This window comes from Bos grunniens, chromosome 15 (assembly GCF_055505025.1).
Source record: "Bos grunniens cultivar Pamir isolate PY7600 chromosome 15, Bosgru_T2T1.0, whole genome shotgun sequence".
Classification (NCBI taxonomy): Eukaryota; Metazoa; Chordata; class Mammalia; order Artiodactyla; family Bovidae; genus Bos; species Bos grunniens.
In genome coordinates, this window is record NC_141179.1 from 48,505,515 (window position 1) to 48,520,940 (window position 15,426).

Here is a 15,426-nt window from a genome sequence, read left to right on the forward strand (position 1 = left end):
TGTAAAATTAGTTTTGTGTGTTAACACCAACTGATTCTTTGTGTCAGACTGTTTCTAGATGTGTCTGTGTGGGTGTCGTTTCCAGATGCGATTAGAATTAGATCTGTGGACTCAGTAAAGTAGTTTGCTTTTTCCAGGGTGGGTGAGCATCACCATTCAATTTGTTGAGGGATCTGGAAAGAACAAACATGTGGAAGAAGGAAGAATTTGTTCTTCCTGTTCCTGCCTGCCTACTTGAGCTGAGAGGCAGCTCTTCTATTGCGTTTAGACTAGACTGTACTGTGGCCTCAAGCTTCGGAATTGGACTGAGTTACATAGATTTCCAGCTTGCAGACGGCAGGAATGGAATTTCTCATGGTGTGTAATTATGTGAGCCAATTCCTTACATTAAAGAATCTTCAAATAAATATTCATGATGACAATAGATATAGAAATAGGTATTCTGTTTCTCTGAAGTACCTTGAATAATACAGTAAAGAAAATATGCTGTGTTTTTTCTGGGCAGAGGTGAACTATAATAAAGATAATGACACAGATAAGCAGCAATTACCAGAATGAGCCAAACAGTGATATTTTGGGTTTTTTTTTTAATATTGAGTTGTATGAACTGTTTAAAATTTTGGATATTAACCCGGTATTATTTATCTCAGTTGCAAATTATCTCCCATTCAGTATATCTTCATTTTGTCAAATGTTTCTTTCACTGTGTAAATGCTTTTAATTCAGTCCTATTTGTTTACTTCTGCTTTTATTCCTTTGCCTTTGGATATAAATCCAAAAATATATTGCTGTGATTTATGTGAAACAGTGTCTAATTATGTTCTCTTCTATGAGCTTTATGGTTTCAGGACTTACATTTAGGCCTTTAATCTATCTTGAGTTTACCTTTGTATATGGTGGGAGGAAGTGTTCGGTTCTCATCTCATGTGTGCAGTTATACAGTTTTCCCAGCACCAGTGAGGAGCTTCCAGGCACCTTCTTCAGTCTTTAACCAAGAAAAGAACATGTGACGGGGAAAAACTTATAAGTGTCATATTCTTTTCAGGAAAGGGCTTCACTTCTGGGGCCAGTGAAAGTCACTCATTCATGGCTAACTCTTTGCAACCTCAGGGACTGTAGCCTGGCAGGCTTCTCTGTCCATGGAATTCTCCAGGCCAGAATACTGGAGTGGGTAGCCATTGCCTTCTCTGGTGCATCTTCCCAATCGAACCAAGGTCTCCTGCATTGCAGTTGGATTCTTCACCAGCTGAGTTACCAGGGAAATCCAGGGGTCCCTGATAAAAGGGAATGCCCCTCTGTGTGCAGATCTTTTCTGTTGTATACAAAAATCCAGCTCCTCAGTTTCTCATAACTAGGTACTTCCTCCTGAACTGGAGAACTGAGCATTCCAGTAAATGAAACAGCATCAGTGGCGCTGGAGGGTCATTTGTCAATAATTCAAGACTACAGAATTTTCCTCGTGAGTCAGAATCCCAGTTATTGTAGCAATGGGAAGATAGGAAGGCAGAGATCAAAGGAAGTATTTAAAAGACCAATTTTCCCTTGTTTCCCAGGGTGAGTGCTAAGACATGGATGTGTGCATACACACACAGACACAAAACTGGGAAAATTCCTCTTTGGAAACCTTGTCAAATCAAAGTTCATCCAAAGGTAGGAGGTTGAGAATTCTTTGGGACAAATATGGATAAGAGAAAATACACTGGATCCACTTTTTAAAGAAAATAACTTTGACTCCATAGGGATTAAAAATTCCAAAAGACATGGGGATTCCACCAAGCCCTGAATGAATATCCAGTGCAGAAGTGATTCCCCTCTTCTCTTACTGAAGGAAGATATCATACTTTTTCCTTCATTCCCGAGAACTTTTAACTCATTAAAAGAGTAAGGCTGACCAGGACACACAAATACCTGCCTAAAGCAGTGTTAAGAAATCTTACAATTATACCTCTGAGTCTTAATGTATCACTGTGAATGGTAACTTTGGGCCAAACAGAGCCTAAATTGAAATTTGAATTCAAAGAAATAGAATGATTGTACAATTTTTTGAAAAAATAAAATAAGGCATTATCCAGAAACATTTATTTTACAATTAGGTAAGATTTAAATAAAATTGCAATTCTTTCATCAGTGTGTTCTGTTTCTAAAACATAGAAAGGGTTATCATGTTGAATATAAGCTAATATTTATTCTGAAAATGACTTATTTTAGTCACAATGAGAGGGAAGCAGAAAATGAATAAACATTATATAGAGTACCACTTTTGAGCTAGAAGGTACAGAAGTTATTACAACTGTTGTATTGTTTAGTACACATAATGATAACTAGGTAAATTCTGTATATATATATTTTTTGCAAATAAGATCCTGGATCTCATAGAATCTAGTTTACTTAGGTTTTCTCTAGTGGCTCAGTTAGTAAAGAATATGTTTACTGAATAAGAGCAAGTATGTAGCAATTCTGAAATTATTATAAAAAAATGTAATCCCACAAACACAAAGAGACACACACGCCTAGGCACACATGCTTTTCCATGACAGGCAGAGCTGGAATAGTCTTGACAGCAGCACAAAGGTGATCTAGGATCTGGAAAATGATGCATCAGTGCAAAGAATCCTTGTGTCCCTGAAAGCACAAACCTGTTTAATGAGACACTGACACAGGTTATATTTTTTGGTATTCAATAGGTCAAATACTTGTTATTGAGACACTTAGATGCTTCTCACTTAGTATCGTTTTGTTGTCGTTCAGTTGTTCAATCATGTCCGACTCCACGATTCTATGGACTGCAGCATACCAGGCTTCCTGTCCTTCAGCATCTCCCGGTGTTTGCTCAAACTCATGTCCATCGAGTCAGTGATGACATCCAGCCATCTCATCCTCTGTCGTCCCCTTCTCCTCCCGCCCTCAATCTTTCCCATCAGGGTCTTTCCAGGAGAAAATACCATTTTATCATCTGACAATAATATTATGTATGGTGCAGTTTTTATATCGTGATTACATTAATAAAATAAACACAGCAGTTAAGGATGTTATTCTAGGTCACACTGCTAATATGTGAAGACAGTTCTTGAAATAAGATACTCCGGGCATAAAACTTCCACTCAGGTTTGCAGAACCTGACTCCTGGGTGTTTGAGACATATTAGTGTGTGTCAAGAGTCCCCATGCCTTCAAAGGCTACTCCCTAAAAGGGTGGGTGTCAAAATACCCTGAGATTTCATGATACCTGGGAATAATTACAAACTCCGGGAAAAGATGACATTATGAATACTAAATGAAGAGTGGTCTGAATTTCATGTGCTTGTAAAGATCTTAATGCTGCCATATAGGTGTGCAAATACAAACACAAAGATGTTGTCTTTCCATTCTGGCTCCTTGAGTATGTGACCAAATGGATCAATGATTTGCAGCAAGGCAAAAATATTCCTTAAAATTCAAGTCTGTTTCTAAAAATTTATACAAAAAGATACCGGCTCTCTTCTATACTCAGGGGGAAATTGAAGTGTAAGGGAATTGTCTCCAATTCTAGGTCTCTGGCAGGTAAAGAAGATTCAACTTTCCCATAAGTCAAGCATCTACTAAATACGGGAACCTGAGTTGCATGAGAATAAGAGTGAAAGTCGCTCAGTCGTGTCTGACTCTCTGCAACCCCATGGGCTACACAGTCCATGGAATTCTCCAGGCCAGAATACTGGAGTGGGTAGCCTTTCCTTTTTCCAGGGGATCTTCCGGGCCCAGGGATTGACAGGACTCTAGCATTGCAGGCAGATTCTTTACCAGCTGAGCCACAAGGGAAGCCCAAGAATACTGGAGTGGGTACCCTCCAGAGGGTACCCTCCCTTCTGCAGCAGATCTTCCTGACCCGGAAATTGAATCGGGTTCTTCTGCATTGCAGGATGATCCTTTACCAATGGAGCTATGAGGGAAGGGGGCTGCAGGGCACAAAGCAACCTTAGTGACAACACCAGAAAGACCACAGCAACACAGAAGAGATGGAAACTTTGCCTTCATTTTTCTCAGGTCTCAAATGCAGGTCTCAGTTTTACCTGCAGCATCTCGTTTTTTGGTTCCTGCAAATGATGCTCCGCATCTGACATGAGATCTCTCATCAACTGGCTCTGCTGGACCAGCTCATTCTCAGAGTCAGCCAGGTTACATAGACCAACCTCCTCCTCAGTCTTCAGATTTTGCCGTTCCTTCAATTCCTCACTGTTCAGGATCTCTCTCAGGTTTTAAAAATCTGCCTGGATATTTTCTCTCTCATGTTGTATTTCATTCTTCAGGACTGAGGGAAAGAGGAGGAGGAAAGCAATGCTTGAGGAAACTGACTTTTCCTGTTTTTTTCTGTCACTTTTCAAGGTTTCCCTAGTAGCTAAGTTGATAAAGAATCAGCCTACAATGCAGGAGACCCGGATTTGATTCCTGGGTCAGGAAGAGCCCCTGGAGAAGGAAATGCCACCCTACTGGGGTCCAGCCCCGGTTGGATCCAGGGATACCCTCAGGATTACAGCTTTGGCGATTTAAAGGGATAGCGTCAGTGGAGAGACTCAGAGGCCTAATTATAATTGGTTTACTTGGGAAATCAATATACCCCCACGCTCCAATTACTTTGGCCTAAAGAAAGAGTAGAGACAAAAGGAAAGAAAAGGAGACGAGAAAGAACGGCACGGGGAGACCAAGCTTAGTGAGCAGGGTCCGTAGCTTTATTTCTAGCAGGGACTTTTATACCTCAAGTTGTACATAGAAGATAATGGGGGATTGAAAAGTCATGTAAGTTCAGCAGACCTTAATCATTATCGCAAGGCTTTGGGTGATTTACATCATCTTCTGGTCAGGAGACCTGCTAACATTTTTCTTCTGATAAGAATTAGTCCACCAGAAAAACTTATTTTCTCCAAAGGTGACTTTTCTTAGAGTTTAATACCACTCCCCGAAAGCACTAAACAGAGTTGCATTCCTATAGGGCAAGAGTGTCATGGGGGTAATTAAGGAAAGAATTTATTAGCTTAGGGGTCCAACGTTATTATTAACATTAAAGCTTCTACTTATATTTCTTATATATCAACTATATTAATCAATACACTCCCAGAACACAGTGGGTAAGAAATATGGAAACTTGGCAGCAGGCATTAACTCAACAAAGAAATCTTCTATCAGTTCTATTTTAACAATTTTCTAACTCCCTGAGAGGCTCTGCATTGTAAGAGTAACTAAGTCTCCTTGTGCCTCATATGGCTGGGAGGCCATAAACAATCATATGCATAGCTGTAGGAGTCTGGAAATCTGTTAGGCAGGTTAGAAAGTTTTCTGAGGGAAACACAATTGGAACACACCTTATTATACCCTGGAGACTTATTAACTAGAACTTTAAGTTGCTTTTCTTACAGAGAAAAGTGGTTAGGGATAGCCCCTCGTGACTGTCAGAGGAGTTGGTGAATGTCATGAAGCAGTAAAACAGACAGGCTCAGGTTTTGGGGTAGACACTCAGGCAGGCCCAGAGGGGCACCCCTCGAGTTCTGGCTCACCTTGCCCACCAGATCTCTCCCACATGACCTTGTCATGGGCTGGGGACTCCCGTGCTGGCTCCCGGTACCACCCCACTCCAGTATTCTCGCCTGGAGAATCCCGTGGACAGATGAGCCTGGCAGGCTACACAGTCCATAGGGTCTCAAGAGTCAGACATGGCTTAGCGACTAAACCACTACCACCATCACATTTCAAATTAATGGCCTCAAGTCTGCATTACCGAGGCTAACCCTCAGCCAAAATGGGATCCTCATGAGTATAGCTCAGCCACCACACATCTGTCCAGGATACTCATGCCTCCCTGCATTACTCTGAACCCCTCCCTCCTTCCTTTGCCAAAAAGTTGAACACTGAGGACAGAGCCATGAGCCATTGCCAGATGGATTCCAAGAAGAGTTAAAGGCTAATAAACATGGCAGGAATGGAATGTGAAATTCACCAGTTTTCCTCACCAGAAAGTCGCTCTGTATGAATACCTCCCTTCCAATATCTGTATTCATTTGTGATATATTCCCTATTCAGCACCCACTCCTATCAGGGAAATGGTGAAGAAGAGGACTAGTCAAATGACTAACTGTCAGGGAACAAAGAAGAAGTCAGCTACTTGTGATCAACTCAGGGTCTGCTCAGATGTCTAACTCCTTCAGGAAGTGCCTCCTCCTACCTTCCAGGTATTAATCTCTCCTCTGATTTGAGCTTTCAGTTTCTCAGCTCCCTGCTGCTCCCTCCTCAGCCTCTTCAAAAATTCCTGGAGTTTCCACTGTGAATAAAGAATCACATCAGAATCAAGCTATGGTTTTCTCAACATCAGTGTAGAAAATAAATGGTGGAGAAATGAAGATGTTTTCCAAAGAGAATACACTTTACAGAACTGAGAACAGCAATTAGAATCCATGACTTTGGGGGAAAAAATGAGGTAGGGTATGTGTTCTTTACAACTCAAGCAATAGAAGTCACCATACACTTGCCAAGAGAAGACTGGTGCTCTTTGTTCTAGGAGAAACCTGATCCTGTAGCAAGGAAACAATTTCTATCTCTTCCACCTAGTGTCCTAGTACCCTCCTGTTGAAAGGGGTAATGTTCTCTTGAACATCAGATCTCCACCTGTTAGCACAAGATATATGAATGTCTACTTCTGGCTAAGTATCTGTGTGTAGGGTTGAAGTGTCTAAGTGTTGGTCAGTCTCAGGCATGTCGGACTCTTTGCAACCCCATGGACTATAGCCTGCCAGGCTTGTCAGTCCATGGAATTCTCCAGGCAAGAATAATGAAGAGGGTAGCCAATCCCTTCTCCAGAGGATCTTCCCAACACAGGGATGGAATCCAATTTCCTGCATCTCAGGTAAATTCTTTACTGTCTGAGCCGTGTATAGAGTTATTACTCTATAATTGGAGGAATGCACTGAAATGTCCCTCAGACATCAGAAAGTGAGCATATGAAGAAAAGAGATCACAAGCCCCATGTTCATGGTGAACAGGTAATCAAAGTCCAGTGCAAAGTAGACATTTCCCCTCAAGTACCATTTCTGACTTGTCTTTCCTCCCTTCTGGTCTCTTACCTGGTACTTCTGGGCAACTTCTTCCATGAGGAATGTGTGGTGACCATGGTGTTCCTGTGATCACTTGCAAAGCCAGCAAATGACCTTGCCATCCTCCTCACAGAAGAACAGGACTTTCTCTCCATGGCACAGACAGATTTCTCTCTTGCTCCTCCAGGTTCACCTTAACCTCCCTGAGCCACTCCACTATGCTGGCCAGGTGCCAATGAGGCCACAGGTTCATACTTGATTCTGAATACAGGGCACCTTCTCTCCCCTTCTAGGCCAATCACGGACTCCTTGTTGTTTGCAGTGTTGCAGGCTTGACAGAAGCTATGGCCACAGTCAAGGCTCAAGGATTCTGTCAGAAGCTCCAGGCAAATGGGGCAGGTGAACTTCTCCTGTAAGTTCACTGATTTTCCTGAAGCCATGGCAACTTGTCCCCTCCTCCTACCTGTCCTGAATTCTGAGGATTCTCTTGTTCACAGATCTTTGCATTATTGGGAAAGATAAAAGAGACAGAGTAAAAAAAGGTAGAAATACCTAAAAATAATTGCTTATAAATTTAATGCAGGGCAAGACGTATGGAGGACCTAAAAGAAACTATAGAGAATCACGGGAAAGGGAAAACAAGGGACCTGACCAAAACGACATTTCATCATAATTTTAAGCACTTTACTATCAGTTCTTGATTCATATCGTATCAAATTCCATCCTTATCTGTACAGTGATTCTTGCTATTTAAATTTTACCAAAGGAAAGTTGCCTGGATACTTTTTCTACTAAGATACTTGTATGATGCACCATCCGTCCTGCTTTTTCTTTCCAGTGCCCAGGAAGCATTCTTAATATCAAAAGACTGAAACCACTTAAAGCCATTGGGCTTTTATATCCACTCTTCTCTCAGCACCGGATACTGCCACTGACATCCATATGACTCTCTCTTATAGTTCAGTAAACTGTCTTCTGACAGTCTCTGATCATAAAGACCTGCTCTATCTAAATTATTTACAGTGTAACCATGCCATCATTTGCTATGCACTGACAATGATTTCCCATATCATCATGACCTAATATATGACAATGTGTTTGTATGTATAAGAACAAACCCTTCATCTGATGTGTAAATGGAGACAATGACTTACAAAGATCATGTGTATTCAATACACAGAATGAGGTTGAACTTAATATGTTAGGGGAACTCCTTCAGAGACCTGTCTCCTATCCCACTGAGTGAAATGAAAGAAAAGAAACTTCATGGACCCAGTTAATTGCTCAGAGCAAACAGTGAACTCTGCTAGGTTTTGTCTATATAAATAGTGATTTCACCTTGGCCTAAAAAAATTCATTGAATTAAACAAGTCTGATATTTAAAAGCATATAAACTTAGATGAAATGAATATCAGTCTTGAGAAAAAACATCTCAAAATATTAGTCCAGGTCATTAAACTAATTATCATTGATGAATTATGTGCTGGTAGTAGGGCTAATATCTGTATGAAGTAAGATTAGTGTAAAAGGAGGACTTAAATCCAAGATGACAGAGGAATAGGTGGAGGTGAAGCACATCTCTCTCCATGGATACATCAGGAATACACCTCTAGACACAGAAGATCTTGCAGAACACCAGCTAAGAATGGACAGGAATACCTGACCACCAGAAAAGAATATATAAAACCATGCAAAACTCGATAGTACAAAGCAAGAAGGGTGAAAAAGAGGAGAGTAGGACTGGATTTACCTCTGGAGGGTGGAGGAACTGAAGCAGGGGTCAGATCCACACATTGGGACAACTGTTTTGGGTAGAGGTGAAGCAGTTTGGATTGAGGCTGTTGGAGAGTGAAGCAGCTGATCTGTGGCAGTCTGAATGGAATAATAATCACATAGACAACCCTTGCTGCAGCCATATATACTCCGGACAGGGACACAAGTCCCCCAGGAAGTGCAGCAGCTGGGAGCTGGAGCATAGAGATTGGAGAGCAATCCCAGGGCAAGGTTTGCTGTTGACTGCAGGGAGACAGCCCAAGGGGACTGGTGGGAGGAGAAGCCATGGGAAATGTTTGTGAAGGAAAGCCAAGCAAACATGGAGTCAGGGTGATACTGCTGAGTCACACACAGGAGATAGAGCCATGTCCATAGCCGGTCTCTCTCCACACATCATCACTGGACAGTGGGGACCTGTCCAGAGAGAGACAAAAACAGAAAGACCCCAGAGAGAGTGGCCCTTTAAGTGCCTGATGCACCAAGCAGCAGAGAAGGACCCCAGTCAGGGTGGCCCTTTAAGTGCTTGATGTGCTGAGAAACAGAAAAGGCCTCCAAAGTGGGGGAGGGTCCTCCAAGTGCCTGAGGTACCAAGAAACAGAGAAGAACCCCAACTGGAGCTGGGGGGGAGTCCTGTAAATGCCTGAATGGGTCAAGCAAGAGAGAAGGCCTAGCCAAAGAGGCCCTCTAATTGCCAGCTGCCAGAGGCTTCCCTGGTGACTCAGACGGTAGTGTCTGCCTGCAATGTGGGAGATCTGGGTGCGATCCCTGGGTCAGGAAGATCCCCTGGAGAAGGAAATGCCAACCCACTGCAGTACCCTTGCCTGGAAAATCCCATGGATGGAGGAACCTGATAGGCTACGGTCCTTAGAGTCGCAAAGAGCAGGACATGACTGAGCGACTTCTCTAGGAGGCTAGGAGAAGACTCTAATAGGACTGTAGCTCTTGTGGCTGAAGCAGTTGGTGTCCCTGCGCACTTGACAACACCAGAGTTCCCACGATCCAAGTAGCTGTGTCGCCTCCATGCTCAATCCTCACCAGGGCGGAGCTGCCAGAACCAAGTTGTGGGCCTCCTTGGTGGCTCAGACAGTAAAGAATCTGCCTGTATTGCAGGAAACATGGGTTTGATCCCTGGTTCAGGAAGATCCCCTGGAGAAGGGAATGGCAATTCACTCCAGTATTCTTGCCTGAAAAACTCCGTGGAGAGAGGAACCCAGCAAAACCCTAATAGCACCATATCTTCTGTGACACTTGCCACTGGCACCTCTATGTATCCAGCATCGCCACGGGTCCAAGCTCCTGTGCCACCCCCTCGAATGATCCCCACTTGGACAGAGCAGCCAGAGGCTAGGAAAAACCCTAAGGGCCCCTTATTCCCTGTTGTCCTAGACGCTGGTTCCTCTTAGTACCTGGGACTGCCAGGGGCCCTGCGATCCAAGCAGTTGCACTGCCTCCATACCAAGTCCTCCCTGGGGCAAACCCAAGTCCTCCAGAGCAGCCTCAGGAGCAAAGCCCTATAGACCACTCACATGCAGAGGTGCAGATAAAACCACTGTTGAAACCCAGGGGTAGTGTGGCTAAGGAAGAGAACCCAAAACCTTCCCACCAGTGGTACAAGCTGCAGATTAAATTCACATGGTCAACTAGGCAGACTTTGTGTCTATGGAATATATATAAGGACAGTGAGAGGTCCTGCAAAAGAAAACGCACTAGCACAGGCCGATGCAGACATTAGAGGCAAGAAAATGCAGGAGTAGGGCCAGATTAGAATCAGGTCTAGAGACTAATCCAGTATTGGAGGGCATCCTAGGGAGGTGAGGTGGACTATGACTCATAGCGAGGGAAAAGACACTGCAGGTGATATCCAAGAAAAGCATTTGTTATTCTTATATTTTAACTTGTTCTATCATTGTTTCTAGATTTTTTTCTCTTCTCCTTTTTTTCCCTCTGTTGCTATAGTTGTTGATTTTATTAATGCTAATAAATCTATGTACACATTGGAGAATTTTTGTTGTTGTTGTTAATCAGACTTCTTATTTCCTTTAAATATGTCTGCCTCTACAATGGCAACCCACTCCAGTACTCTTGCCTAGAAAATCCCATGGATGGAGGAGCTTGGTAGGCTGCAGTCCATGGGGTCACCAAGTGTCGGACGCGACTGAGTGACTTTATTGTCACTTTTCACTTTCATGCATTGGAGAAGGAAATGGCAACCCACTCCAGTATTCTTGCCTGGAGAATCCCAGGGACGGGGGAGCCCGGTGGGCTGCTGTCTATGGGGTCGCACAGAATCGGACACGACTGAAGCGACTTAGCAGCAGCAGCAGCCTCTACATTGGCCTTTTGCTGTTGTGAAGGTTTTTCCTCCCATTTTTTTAATTAAAAAAATGTATTATTATTATTTTTCTACATATATTTTTTGTTTGCTTTTCTTATTTTCCTGTTGTAGTTATTCTTTAGTATATATTAATCTCCTTTGCTGCTAAGTCACTTCAGTCCTGTCCGACTCTGTGCCACCCCATAGACGGCAGCCCACCAGGCTCCCCTGTCCCTGGGATTCTCCAGGCAAGAGTACTGGAGTGGCTTGCCATTGCCTTCTTCATTAATCTCCTTTACCTACTTCTATTTAAGTTTTAAGTTTTCTTTTCTTTTCTTCTTTCTTTTCTCTCTTTTTCTCACCATGTTTATTAGTCTGTTTTGCTTTCATTGCTTTATTCCCCAGCTGGCATATTGCTTAATTTTGTTTTCCAGATTATGTTTTTGTTTTGTTTTTAACTGGTTGATATCATTTTTGCTTTCCTTTGCTCACCAGATGAATCTCTTCTACTTTCTTCTTTTTTTTTTTGACTGTTTTGGTTTTGGCTATGTGTGTATGTCAGTGTACACATATAAAGTTCAAACAGGAAATTTATAGACAGAATTTTCTTCTTTTGTGATTGCAGTAAAACTGTTTCTGCTAAGTACAATAAAACCATAAATTATGGATACTGTATGGAAAGAGTCTTTTTTTCCTAAAGAGAACTGTAAAGTGAAATTGTGCTTTATTTCCAAGGTAGTCATCTACTATTATTTAATATAAATTCCTTGCAATGCTAGTAAAATAAAACCTGAAACAGTAAACTAACAAATCGTTTCTAAGACCCTATAGTAACTGGCCTGACAGAGGTGAAGTGTATGAGCTCAGAAGACAAGGGTCTAAAACCGACTATGGCAGAGACGGAACAAGGAATACATAGCAGAGAGGAGAATCTCCAAAGTCAGCCTTGATGAAGAAAGATTTAGTTAGAAAGGGGAAACTCCTGGTGAGGAAAGAGATTTGACTTGTGTCTGTATTTGAGTCACTGAGTCTGGAAGATCCCTTGCGAAGGGAATGGCAACACACTCTAGTATTCTTGCCTGAAGAATTCCATGGACGGAAGAGCCTGGTGGGCTACAGTCCATAGAATCACAAAGAACTGGACTTGACTAAGTGACTGACACTTTCCAATTTCACATTCTATGCCTAAGTACAGTGGGTACAGCTGGACATTCTATAAGGAGGAAGGGAAATAAATGTGGAGGCTGTTCTAACTTATTTCCATTTTGGGTCTAATGATGTGGATATAATAATAGTTCTCTGACATCTTTTTATATCATGAACACCAATCAAGTAAGAAGATTTTAAAAGTGAAAGTTAGATGTCACTGTTACTAGAAGTTAGATGCTTCCAGATGTCACTTTTAGAAATTTTTCCCAGGTGCTCATCTTGCTCCTGATCTCTCAGCTGAGCTGGTTCTGAATGGCAAACCCAGCTCATAGAGAAGCTTGAGCAGGATAGGGATGTAAGGAAGTGCAGTAGTTCCATGTCTGGACCAGTGAATACCACAGAGGAGAGCCTACCAGTTGTCACATCATCAGGCTCCTGAGCATGGACAAGCCTATGGAATGAGAGTTTATTGATATGGTCATGCAGAAATACTAACAGTGATACCCTGATAGAGATTAAAATAACAGGACTCAAGACCCCTTGGCCTTTGTTCTTGTTGATAGAAGGGATTTTCTATCTCTTGAAAAATCAGGGATCCTGACTGACCTCAGCAAGGTGCAATTGAAACTTAACAGAATGGGAAGTAGTTGTGGGTAGATTTTAGTCTTGAGAAATAAATAGACCCTCCAAGGAACAAACCAAGCCTTTCTCTTCTTCCAACCCCCCTTCTCCTAAGACTTCCCCTCCCCCAGACTGCTCTTCAGTCAGCACTCTCAGCAGGAAGCCTGCAGGCTAGGCCATTTCCCCTTTTAGAACAGCTTCCAGACATCTAATTAAACTCACTCAAGCAGATTTCATGTTTTTCTTCTGTGTCTCTCAGACTCTGCCCTCTAGAAACCACTCGGCCAGCCTCACATCCCAACGGAGAAGTTGTGATTCCTTGGAGAGGGGTGAAGACAGGCCCTGGGCAGGTGTGTTCAGGATTCACTCACCTCACCAGAGGCCTGACCTCCACTATGATGATCCGAAGTAGAAGATGAGGGGAAATGAAAATTAAATTCCAGGAGGTGGAGTTTGGACAGGAAAGGAGGAGAGAAATTATAGACCAATAAGAGGTGTCCACATAGAGCTTTTGGGAAGTGACAAGGCTTTTGTGCCTGAGTTTGCTGGGTCAGTGAGTGCATTTTATTCCTATCTCAGCTCTTCTCCTGGAAGCTGTTCTCTTGTTTCTTCAAACTAACCCATCCTTTGGAAAACTAGGCTTCCTGAGCAATGTAATTTTACAGACCCACCTTACCTCATTTCCTTACAAATGTGCTATCAAGAGGAGGGAGTAAAGTACCCCCTTTTCCCCAGTGAGGACCCACACTGAGGGCTCCCTTGAGGCAGCAACACTGGCATGCTCTCCCCTGGCCTGTGTCCACCAGCTGAAGTAAGTGAATGTGGACAGTCTGTCCTATTAGGTCATGTTAGAGGAAATGGCTCAACAAATCTGAAATCACGGAGGTGGTCAGTCAGAGGGGTGATCACAGAATGGTAGTTCACTGATGCTGACTTTCAGAAGTTGGGTGCGATATGGCCAAAATGACACTTTTCTAATAGACTAAGAAGATGAAAGTATGTGAAGTATTATTTATTGCATAGTCATCTAATACTATATAGATGACATATAGTAGATGACATATAATTCCTAATTAGAAAATTAGTGAGATGGTTAATTTATGTGTCAACTTGACTGGTCACTAGGTGACCAGATTAGGCATTCTTTCTGGGTGTGTCTGTGTGGGTTTTGTCTCCAGATGAGATTAGAATTGGATGTGTTCTTGGTAAAGTAGTTTGTTTTTCCCAATGTGGGTGGACATTATCCAATCTGTTGTGGGCCTGCAAAGAACAAAGATCTTCCCTGTAGCTCAGATGGTAAAGAATCTGCCTACAAAGCAGGACACTTGGGTTTGATCCCTGGGTCAGGAAGATCTTCTGGAGAAGGGAATGGCAATCCACTCCAGTGTTCTTGCCTGGAGAATCCCATAGACAGAGGTGGGCTATAGTTCGTAAGGTCTCAAAGAGCTGAACACTACTGAGCGACTAACACTGCTACTACTACTGCAAAGAACAAAAATTTTGTGTGAGATAATGTTTAATTCTCATTTTCTCACATGTAACTGTCCTATTTTCTCAGCACCAATTACTGAAGAGGTTCTGGGACACCTACTTTGTCCTTTCTCTGAGAAGAGAATATCTGACTGGAAGCTACTTATCAATGTTATATACTTTCAGCAGAGGGCTTTATTTCTGGGGCCAGGAGCCACTACTAGAAAGTGAATGCTCCTCAGGGTGCAGATCTTTTCTTTTTAAATACAAAAATTCAGGTCTCCATTTTCTTTTAACTAATTGCTTCATCCTGAACTGGCTTCCAGTAAATGAAAAGTTATCAAGGACCCTGGAGAGTCATTTGTCAATAATTAAAGAGTACAGATTTTTCCTAGTGTATCAGAGCATCAGTCATTGTAGCAATGGGATGTAAGGAAGGCAAAGGATAAATTTAAAAGACCAGTTTCCCCCTCTTTCCAAGGATGAGTGTTAAGATGTGGATGTGTGCATACACACCAGAGAGACAGAAACTGAAAAAAAAAAATTATCCTTAGACTCCCTTGTGAATTCAAAGATTGCCCAAAGGTAAAGAAGCTGGGAATTTGGGGGAACTAGCAGAGATGAGAGCAGGTACCCTTGATCCACTTTGGCATTTGTTTTTAAACTTTAACTCCATTGGAGGCTGAATTGGGATTAAAAATTCTAAAGACTTGGGGATCCCATCAAACCCTGAATGAACATCCCCTGCAGAAATAATTCACCTCTCATCTCACTAAAGGAAGATAACACAACTTTTTCCTCATTCCTGACAGCTTGCGTCTCACTGCAAAACTAAAATTGACCAGGGCACACAAAACACCTACCTACATCATTGTGAAGAAATTCCACAATTATACTTCTGAGTCCTAATGTATCACAATAAATGATAGCTTTGTAAAGCTGGGGGAAATGAAAGTGAAAGTTGCTCAGTTGTGTCCAACTCTGTGATATATAACTATACAGTTATACAGTCCATGGAATTCTCTAGGCCAGTCCATGGAATTCT

General features: G+C 42.4%; 2 long non-coding RNA genes across 2 annotated transcripts in view; one reads left to right on the forward strand and one right to left on the reverse strand.

The window, feature by feature from the left end:
* LOC147357958 (uncharacterized) overlaps positions 1-15,426 on the forward strand; it is a 53,376-nt gene that overhangs the window by 708 nt on the left and 37,242 nt on the right. The gene's annotated exons all lie outside the window — the stretch shown is intronic.
* Positions 3,990-6,288, reverse strand: LOC147357959 (uncharacterized). The gene is made up of 2 exons (XR_015141544.1): positions 6,190-6,288; positions 3,990-4,284 (listed from the first exon to the last, which is right to left on the reverse strand). It is a non-coding gene; the product is annotated as an uncharacterized LOC147357959 (long non-coding RNA).